The sequence below is a fragment of the Phaseolus vulgaris genome, chromosome 7 (genome assembly GCF_051622355.1).
Source record: "Phaseolus vulgaris cultivar YP4 chromosome 7, ASM5162235v1, whole genome shotgun sequence".
NCBI classification, from domain to species: Eukaryota; Viridiplantae; Streptophyta; class Magnoliopsida; order Fabales; family Fabaceae; genus Phaseolus; species Phaseolus vulgaris.
Window position 1 is genome coordinate 26,872,092 of NC_143504.1, and position 10,383 is coordinate 26,882,474.

The window sequence follows — 10,383 nt, forward strand, 5'->3', positions numbered from 1 at the left end:
AAAACTTTACACCACACTGCTTTGTTGGTTATGTACAGGGTCATCTAGGTCTTTAAAATATTCAAGTGTTCATCTAGATCAATGGAACCATCATAAAGTTTGATAGTTAGGCCTCTCCATTTATCGAGGAGTGGCACGACAATTATTTCGTATGTGAAAGGGTGGCCTTTCTGGTCTTCTTCATCGTTGAGAACAACATCATTTTTTGAGCTTTGATGTGTTTGGAGGGTTTGAGGAGTTTGAGGGGTTGGTGGTACTGCTCTAATTCGTCGAGGAAAAAGTATCTCAGAGCTATCTAGTCGATTCATTCCACTTCTACTAAAAAACAACCAAGAATCCCTCCAATAACATTTACAAACGACGACTTTACGACAATAGATCGGGCACTAGATGACCCTGTGGTACCATGGAGATAGATAAATTTGCAATCACCAAAGTATTGGTAGATCAGGGCAGTTTGGTCGACATTCTTTATTGGAAAAATTTCAAAACGATGAGAATTCCTGAAACAAACATACAGCCTTATGAAGAGCAGATTGTCGGGTTCTCAGGTGAACAGGTTGATACAAAAGGATATCTTGACTTGATCACTACTTTTGGAGAGGAAGGATGCCTCAGTAAAACCATAAATGTCAGGTATCTATTGGTTAATGCAAATACCTCATATAACATATTGCTCGGACGTTCATCCATCAATCGCCTGAAAGCAATAGTCTCCACTCCTCATTTAGAATTGAAATTCCCTTCCACGACTGGGGACATTGCGACAGTACATATAGACCAGAGACTAGCCAGAGAATGTTATGTTGCTAGCCTAAAATTCGAGCCCACCAGACGATTATACACGACGTCACCGCATGATAATTCTTTGAGACGACGCGGGCGGTCAACAGAAAAACACTCCCGATACAGGCATCCAAAAGAACACAAGGTTGCCTTGGTAGATTTAGATCCTCGACTTGAAGCTGGCAGGTGAACACCTTCAGCCCTTACCCCCTCTAGGACAATGAACATAAAACTTACATGGGATCGTCCTTAAACCTAGACAATCGGAAATTAGTGAGCACAACCTTAGTTAAAAACTCTTATTTATTCGCATGGACCGTTGCAGATATGCCTGGAGTAAGTCACAATGTCATAACCCATCGCCTCTCCGTTTATAAGGAAGCCAGGCCAATAGCCTAAAAGAAACGAAAGTTAGGGGAAGAACGATGTAAGGCTGCTTGAGAAGAAACCGGCAAACTGGTGAAAGTAGGATTTATTCGAAGAGCCCATTATACCACATGGTTGGCAAACGTGGTAAGTGGCGGATGTGCGTAGATTATACCGACCAAAACAAAACGTGCCCCAAAGACTTTTATCCCTTACCAACCCTCGATCGACTGGTCGATAGGGTAGTGGGGCATAGCATCCTCAGTTTCCTCGACACATATTCTGGTTATAATCAAATTCAGATGCACCCACAAGACAGAGAAAAGACGACATTCACAATCGACTCCAACAACTTTTATTATGAAGTTATGCCTTTTGGCCTCAAAAACGCGGGAGCCACCTCTCAGTGGTTAATGAACTTTGTCTTTCAGGATATGACCGGAAGAAATGTCAAAGTTTATGTTGATGACATCGTAGTCAAATCCAATTCATGCAATCAACATATAGTAGATCTGAATGAAGTTTTCCAAGCCCTTCGCAAATACAATATTCGCCTTAATCCTGACAAATGTGTGTTCGGTGTAGAAGGAGGAAAGTTCTTGGGCTTTATGCTCACCCATCGAGGAATAGAAACCAACCCTAAAAAATGTTGAGCTATCGTCGAGATGCGAAGCCCCAGCAAAATCAAAGAAATTCAGAGATTGGTCGGTCGATTAACGTCGCTTTCCCGTTTTGTGCCCAAACTTGCAGAAAAAAGAAGGCTTATTGTACAACTGTTGAAAAAGGCATCAAGATTCGAATGGACGAACGACTATGAACAAATTTTTCTCCAACTGAAATAATTTTTGGCATCTCTTCTAGTTATACAAAAATTGAACGCTAAAAAGCCCACCCATCATTGTTTACCTGCTGTCTTAGAGGATGCATTGAGTTTAGTTTTATTACAAGAAGTAGAAATCGAAGAAAGGCTTGTTTATTTTGTCAGCCAAGTTCTCCATGGTGCAGAAGTTCGGTACCAAATGATTGAGAAGGTTGCACTATCCTTGGTCATGACCACATGACGAATGCACATGTATTTTCAGAACCATCGAGTCATAGTAAGGACTGATTATACCATTATCAAAAGTTTGGCAAAACCAGACTTAGCCGGTCGAATGATCAGGTGGGCCATTGAATTAAAAGAATTTCACATCCAGTATCAACACAGAGGAGCAATCAAGTCACAGACTCTAGCCGATTTCGCGGCTGAACTCAGTCCCCAATCCACGACGACTATAACTTCCAAATGGACGTTACATGTCGATTGATCCTCGAATAGCCGGTCGTGCGGTGCAGGGGTAGTTATAGAAGGACCAAATAATACTCTTATCGAGCAAGCCATTAAGATTGAGTTCAAAGCGTCAAATAATTAAGTAGAGTATGAAGTCATCATAGTCGGTCTTAACTTGGCCATTGATTTAGAAGTGAAGAACTTGGCGTACAAGAGCGACTCCCGATTGGTGGTCGGGCAGCTGAATGAAGAATTTGAAGTTCGAGAAGCATTACTACAACGGTATTTTCATTTTATACGAGGTTTGATTTCTAAATTCGACGAGGTATCAATCCAGCATGTTCGATGGGAAAATAATACTAGAGCCGATGCGCTCTCCCGATTAGCAACTGTCAGGAAAAAAGGACTTCATCGATCAATTATATATGTGACTTTGGCCAAACCAAGTGTGGGACTCGAGGAATGCATGACGACTGATACCAACCCTAATCGAATGACACCCATCAAACAATATCTAACAAATGGAATATGTGAAGCACACTTTGAAAAAACGATGAAGCAGCAAACTGCCCTATTCCTCCTGATAGATCAAGACCTCTACAGACGAGGGTACACTCGTCCGCTTCCCAAATGCCTTACTCCTGAGCAGGCCACGTATGTCATGCCCAAAATTCACGAAGGGGTTTCGAAACTCATTCTGGAGCACGAACAATGGCAGCCAAAGTAATCCGTGTTAGAATGTATGACTTTAAACTAGAGGGGGGGGGGGGTGAATGGTTTAAAGAGGGTTTTCGCAAACTTTTTAGTCTAGAATGAAATTCCTTTAAGAAAACGTGATTCAAAATTCAGTTTTCCAAAAACACAAAGCAATTTAGCACAGCACCAGAAAAACAATCGGTTGTTTATACCAGTTCACAAATATAAACTGAAATTAAAGAGTTCAAGGGATAGAGAGATTGCACACACAGGTTTATACTGGTTCACTCTTAAACCAAGAGCTACATCCAGTCTTCCCAGAAACCACTGGGGAATCCACTAAGTAACCAAACCTAGATTACTTACAACACCACCAAAGAAGTGACCTTGATCCCTTCAAGACACACACTTCCTTTGGCTCAGCACAAACACCACCAAGAATGCTGATCTTGAAAACCTCAAGAGCACACAACACTTCTCAGCTTCACACACAGAGTTTTCACAAAGTACAAAAGGATTACACTTGTTACAGAAAGATCTGAAATCAATACAAGTTAAAAATCCTATTCCACACTTTCTTAATCAAAAGCAATCTCAAAGCAATCTTCAACTCTTCAAAAGAAAAATCAGTGAAAAACTCAAATATGTTTTTCTTTGATTAAATCTTAGTTCTTGTTTGTTACATAATATGAACAAACTATTTATTGCTTTCAAAGACTGGTCAAAGCATTTAAAACTGAAGCATATTCAGTTATAAAATCATTTAAAGCTCAGTCAAAGCACAAAACAGTTTTCTGTTATGGTCCCAAAACAAACAATCGGTTGAATGCTCGAATCAATCGGTTGTTTTGGTTTTACAGCAAGTCAACCATCAAAAACAGTTTTCTGTTAGAATATATGGCCTTAAACGAGAGGGGGGGGGGTGAATTGTTTAAGAGGGATTTTCGCAAACTTTGAAGGTATAATGAAAATCAATGTTGAATTACAGAGAAAAGAATCAAGGAAACAAATACCCAAAACTGTTTTAAGATGATATAAGAAAAACAATCGGTTGTTTTATCGAAACAATCGGTTGTTTTTATCAGCAGTTTATAAAAACAACTTAAAAACAGAATTTAAAGAGTTAAGGGTAAGAGATAAGCACGCAAGCAATTTATACTGGTTCACTCTTACACCAAGAGCTACATCCAGTCCCCACAAACCACTAGGTATTCCACTATGCAATCAAAACCAGATTACAAACACCACACACCAAAGTAGTGACCTTGAACCCCTCAAGAAACACACTACCTTTGGCAAACCACACCAAGAATGTTGATCTTGAACCCCTCAAGAAACACACTACCTTTGGCAAACCACACCAAGAATGTTGATCTTGAACCCCTCAAGAACACACAACACTCCTTGGCAACACAAATACAAAAATACAGTAATCAAGGAAGAAGTGAATAGAATACACCTAGGTATTACAAAGCTTAAAGTTCAGAATTACAACCCAATCCTATTCCACACACTTAAGAATGATCCAAAGCTCTTTCAAATCTTGGAAAAACTGTTTTGATAAACTCTTTCTGTTACTCCAAGATTAGGAGCGTAAAACTACCTTTATATAGACCCATCAAGTGGTCAAAAACATTTAATAAAGGAGCCAAGTTAGTTAGGATCATTTAAAACATATTAAAACCGCTTAACAGAATTCTGTTAAGGTTTGCAGGAAAACAATCGGTTGTTTTGTCGAAACAATCGATTGTTTTGGTTTGACAGCAAAGTCAACCAAGTTTTTCAAAAACAGCTAAGGTAAAACAACCTGTTGTTTTGAAAAACAACCTTTTGATTTTTTGATAGCTTTTTAGAAAACACATCTTTTCAAAAGGTTAAAGATTCAAATGAACTTGGATCATCGTAAGGAGTGAATTAACAAGTTTCAAACAACTAGACAACACACACACACCCAGCAGCAAGGTCTTCAAGCTTTCCTTTTAGATTTGGAGACATCAAAGCATCTTGTTCAACAATCTCCCCCTATTTGATGAAGACAAATCCCTGGTTTGTTTGTGTTGTTGTTTTTGAACTTGAAAGGTCCTGCAAAACAGAATTTGTGCATATGCAAAGCAAGTATACCAGCAGGATACCAAGGCACACAAAACCAGTTTTCTGCATAAGCATTTAAGCAGAAAAACTAGTCAAATAACCATAAAAACCAGTGCCAAAATGAGACTTGTGTGCAATAGAACTATGGTGAATAAGAGCATAGCAACAGAATTTAAACCATGATAAAACCAGATAACACCATAGTGTAGCAGCAGTAACACAACACATAAAACCACACCATTCTCCCCCTATTTGTCTTCTCAAATAAAATGAAAGAAGGGATACAAACAACAAAATTTTCAGCATTGAAAACCAGCATGTAGCAGTAACATGTTAAACCAGAAAACATGTGTGTTGTAGCAGCACCATTGCAGCAACAATTCTTTGATACCATATCAAATTTGCAGCAAAGATCTATGGCGTATCAGAGTTATTACAGCAGCAAAATCAAAGTACCATAGACCCCAGAAATTTCAGCAAGGAGACCACAATTTCTCCCCCTATCTTTTCTTCACCCAACAATTCAAGTTGGTCAAATGATTGCTCAAGAGGTGGATTTGGTAGAAATATTCTTTCTTCTGTTAAGAGCAAACCTTCCAGATATTCCAAAGATTACATTCACAAATATTCATCAACCCCATGACCACCAATGTGGTTGCAATTCATAAAAAGATTTGAATTTCAAGGAAAACAAAGAATATATCTCTTTATGATCTAATTCAGAGACACAAAGAATGCATATTTGACTTATAATGGGTTATGAAAGAAAAGAAACAGCTGTAATCATGCATAAGAAATCATGACAGCTTTATTCAAATGTTCCAGAGGTAAAACAATCGGTTGTTTCGTGAAAACAATCGGTTGTTTTTCTGAGACAGTAAGAAAATGTTATTTTTCAAAGCAAATCATCTTTCAAAGTTATGGGAAATGCATAATGAAATACGTTCATACCTTTGCATTACCTCAAGCATGTTTAGAATCTCATTTGGTATTATGAAGCCAAAAGCATAGAATGAACATATACAACTTACTTTACATAGGTCATGAATTTTGACTTGTCAAGAATTTGAGTAAGGTGTATACTCTTGAACCATAAGCATCACTTTGATTATTCTTCATCATAGCACCTGTACTTGAAAGGTCCTGTAACACAGAATTGATGCATGTGCAAAGCAAGTATAGCAGCAAGATAACAAGACACACACAAACCAGTTTTCTACATATACAACATTAGTAGAAAAACCAGAAAAATTGAAGTAATCAAGTGCTTTCAAGTGCAGAGAAGCAACAACATAATGCATCAATTTTAAAGCTATCTTATACAACCAAATCAAGCATAAACAACTCCCCCTATTTGATCTACAAATAGACAATGAGAAGGGTTGTACAAAGCAGAAATCAGAATGATAATATAGTAGACCAGCAGTACAAACAATGTTGACATTTCAAGAATAGAACATGTCATAGAGCTTTCAAGAAAACAAGTGGATATAATCTTTTATTATCAGATTCCGAGGCACATTCAATGTATATTTGTCCAAAAGCAAGATTTGAAAAAGAGGAATGGTTTAATCATGCATAAGCAAACTTGGCAGCATTATACAAAGTGCCAGAGGAAAAACAATCGGTTGTTTCGTGAAAATAATCGGTTGTTTTTCTGTGACAGCAATTTAAGCATTTCACATATTCAGAATTGACAGGTAAAGATGAATCAGAAGGATAGACTTCATATTCACATTACATAGATGAAAGATAAAGAAATCAATCAATATTTTTCATACTACATTATTAAAGAAGAAGAATTCAAGAGAAGAAAATAAAAACAAGGAAAGTCTTATCCTTTTGACAATGTAGTTCTTTCAACGAGTCATTGTCCATAATCAAGTAACTTCTCTTGGCCTTCAAGAAAACTAGGCTTTGTACTTAACAGTAATTGGATGTCCAGAAAGAATCTTTTCCCTATAGCAGTCATTCTTCAAGTCCAAAGATGATTCTTGGCTGCCAAAGATCCCTACAAAAAAAGATTAAGAAGCAAGATTTGGTCCCCTTATGAATTTGGGTCCTATGATGTTAGTAGGAGTCTTAAGAACCTTAGAAACCTTAGGAACCCATTTCAAAATACCTTTAGGAACAAAAAACCTTCTTACTCTGCAGAATCTAATAGTGTGGCCCCTTTTCATGCAGTAATGACAAATTTCAACCGGTTGTTTCGATAAAACAACAGGTTGTTTTTCAAAGAAACTTGAAAAGGGTTTTGAAACAGATTTGTTCTTACTGTTTGGATTAAACCCCAACCCAACCTTGCCAAAAACACATTTTTGAGAAGCAAGAACAGTTTCAAGATTGGATTGGCCTTTGGAAAACTTGTCCATGGTTTTTAAAAGATAGTGAACCTTCTTTTGAAGAGATTCACAATTTTCACAAAAACTTGAATCAACACACTTACAAGAAGAGTTTTGGTAAATCATTTCCAAATTTTCAAAATCAGTTTTTGAATTGTTCAACTTTTCTTCCAAGATCTTGACTCTATTTTCCAATGAGTTGTTTAAACCTTTCAACCGTTTATTTAAAAGGGCCAACCTATTAGCTTCTTCATGAGTCTCATTGAAAGCCTCAAGAAGTTGACTATAATTTTCAACATTAATGGAAGAGCTTGAACTTACACTGCTTGTGTCACTTTCTTGTTTTGTCATTAGACATAAATTTGCTTCTTCTTCATCACTTGAAGAGGAGCTTGATGAGTCATCATTATAAGCTCTTCTTGATTTTCCTTTCTTCTCATGCTTCTTGAAGTTTTTCCTCTTTTTGTTGGGACATTCAGTTTTAATATGACCCTGTTCACCACATCCAAAGCATGTATATTTGTTAGTGTTAAACTCAATAGGTTTCTTGTTATCATACCTGTTGAATGAGTCACTTTTGTTGTTTCTCTTCTTTAGGGACTTGTTGAATTTCTTAAACAGCAACCTAAATGTTTCCTCTTCACTCTCATCACTTGAGTCTTGACAGTTTTTATTCCCAGCAGCTTGACTTGATCCAAATTCTTCTTTTGTCATTAGACAAACCTCTTTTCTGGATTCTGAAGAGAAAGATTCAACAAAAGATTCTTCTTTGTCCATCAAGGCACTCCTTGGATTCTTGTGATACTCTTCAAGGGTATTCCACATTTCTTTGGCAGAACTACATTTTGAAACCTTGAGCAATTCATTAGAATCAAGTGCAAATACAATGATGTTCATAGCTACACAATCAAGATGTTCTCTTTCAGAAGAAACATTTTCAGATATAGGCATGAGATAGCTATTTGTAATAACATTCTAGATTTTTCTATCTATAGATTCAACAAAGAATTTCATTCTTATGCACCACAATTCATATTTCATACCACAGAACAAAGGTGGTTTGCTTAAACAGGCACCTTCCCCAAAAGAAAACTTTTCAGCCATTTAAAAAAGATTTAGGATCAAAACTTGAATATCTTTCAAGAACCAAGCTCTTGATGCCAATTGTTAGAATATATGGCCTTAAACGAGAAGGGGGGGGGGTGAATTGTTTAAGAGGGATTTTCACAAACTTTGAAGGTGTAATGAAAATCAATGCTGAATTACAGAGAAAAGAATCAAGGAAACAAATACCCAAAACTGTTTTAATTAGATGATATCAGAAAAACAATCGGTTGTTTTATCGAAACAATCGGTTGTTTTATCGAAACAATCGGTTGTTTTTATCGAAACAATCAGTTGTTTTTATCGAAACAATCGGTTGTTTTTATCATCAATTTATAAAAACAACTTAAAAACAGAATTTAAAGAGTTAAGGGTAAGAGATAAGCACGCAAGCAATTTATACTAGTTCACTCTTACACCAAGAGCTACATCCAGTCCCCAGAAACCACTAGGTATTCCACTATGCAATCAAAACCAGATTACAAACACCACACACCAAAGTAGCGACCTTGAACACCACAAGAAACACACTACCTTTGGCAAACCACACCAAGAATGTTGATCTTGAACCCCTCAAGAACACACAACACTCCTTGGCAACACAAATACAGAAATACAGTAATCAAGGAAGAATGGAATAGAATACACCTGGGTATTACAAAGCTTAAAGTTCAGAATTACAACCCAATCCTATTCCACACACTTAAGAATGATCCAAAGCTCTTTCAAATCTTGGAAAAACTGTTTTGATAAACTCTTTCTGTTACTCCAAGATTAGGAGCGTAAAACTACCTTTATATAGACCCACCAAGTGGTCAAAAACATTTAATAAAGGAGCCAAGTTAGTTAGGATCATTTAAAACATATTAAAACCGCTTAACAGAATTCTGTTAAGGTTTGTAGGAAAACAATCCGTTGTTTTGTCGAAACAATCTATTGTTTTGGTTTGACAGCAAAGTCAACCAAGTTTTTCAAAAACAGCTAAGGTAAAACAACCTGTTGATTTTTTGACAGCTTTTTAGAAAACACATCTTTTCAAAAGGTTAAAGATTCAAATGAACTTGGATCATCTTAAGGAGTGAATTAACAAGTTTCAAACAACTAGACAACACACACACACACCCAGCAACAAGGTCTTCAAGCTTTCCTTTTGGATTTGGAGACATCAAAGCATTTTGTTCAACATTTTCAACCTCTCTCAAAACGCCTAAGTATAAAACAATCGGTTGTTTCGACAAAACAACAGGTTGTTTTTCACTTATTTTGAAAAACACTTTCAATTAAAAGGTTTAAGAATGCTTAAGCTTTGGATTCAATCAAGAGTGGATTTACACAAATAATCTATCCCAGATCCTATTCTAAAACACCTCAGCAACAGCAAGCACACCCAGCCTTCCATCAAACTTCAAAGGATTTCGATTCTTCAAAGCTTGAACACACTTGATTCAACATTCTCCCCCTATTTGATGAAGACAAATCCCTGGTTGCTTGTGTTGGATTTGATTGAATCTGAAGCAGTTCCTGTAAAAACAGCATATATACAATCCAATGTTTCCTACAGCAGCAGGTTAGATGTTCACATGTTGAAAACAATATTCCAGACAAACAATCGGTTGTTTACACGAAACAATCGGTTGTTTCTATCAGCAGAAGCATAAACAATTATGATATTAGAAATTTCAGCACTTTTAAACAATTCCAGAGAAAGATACACAAGAACCAATCAAT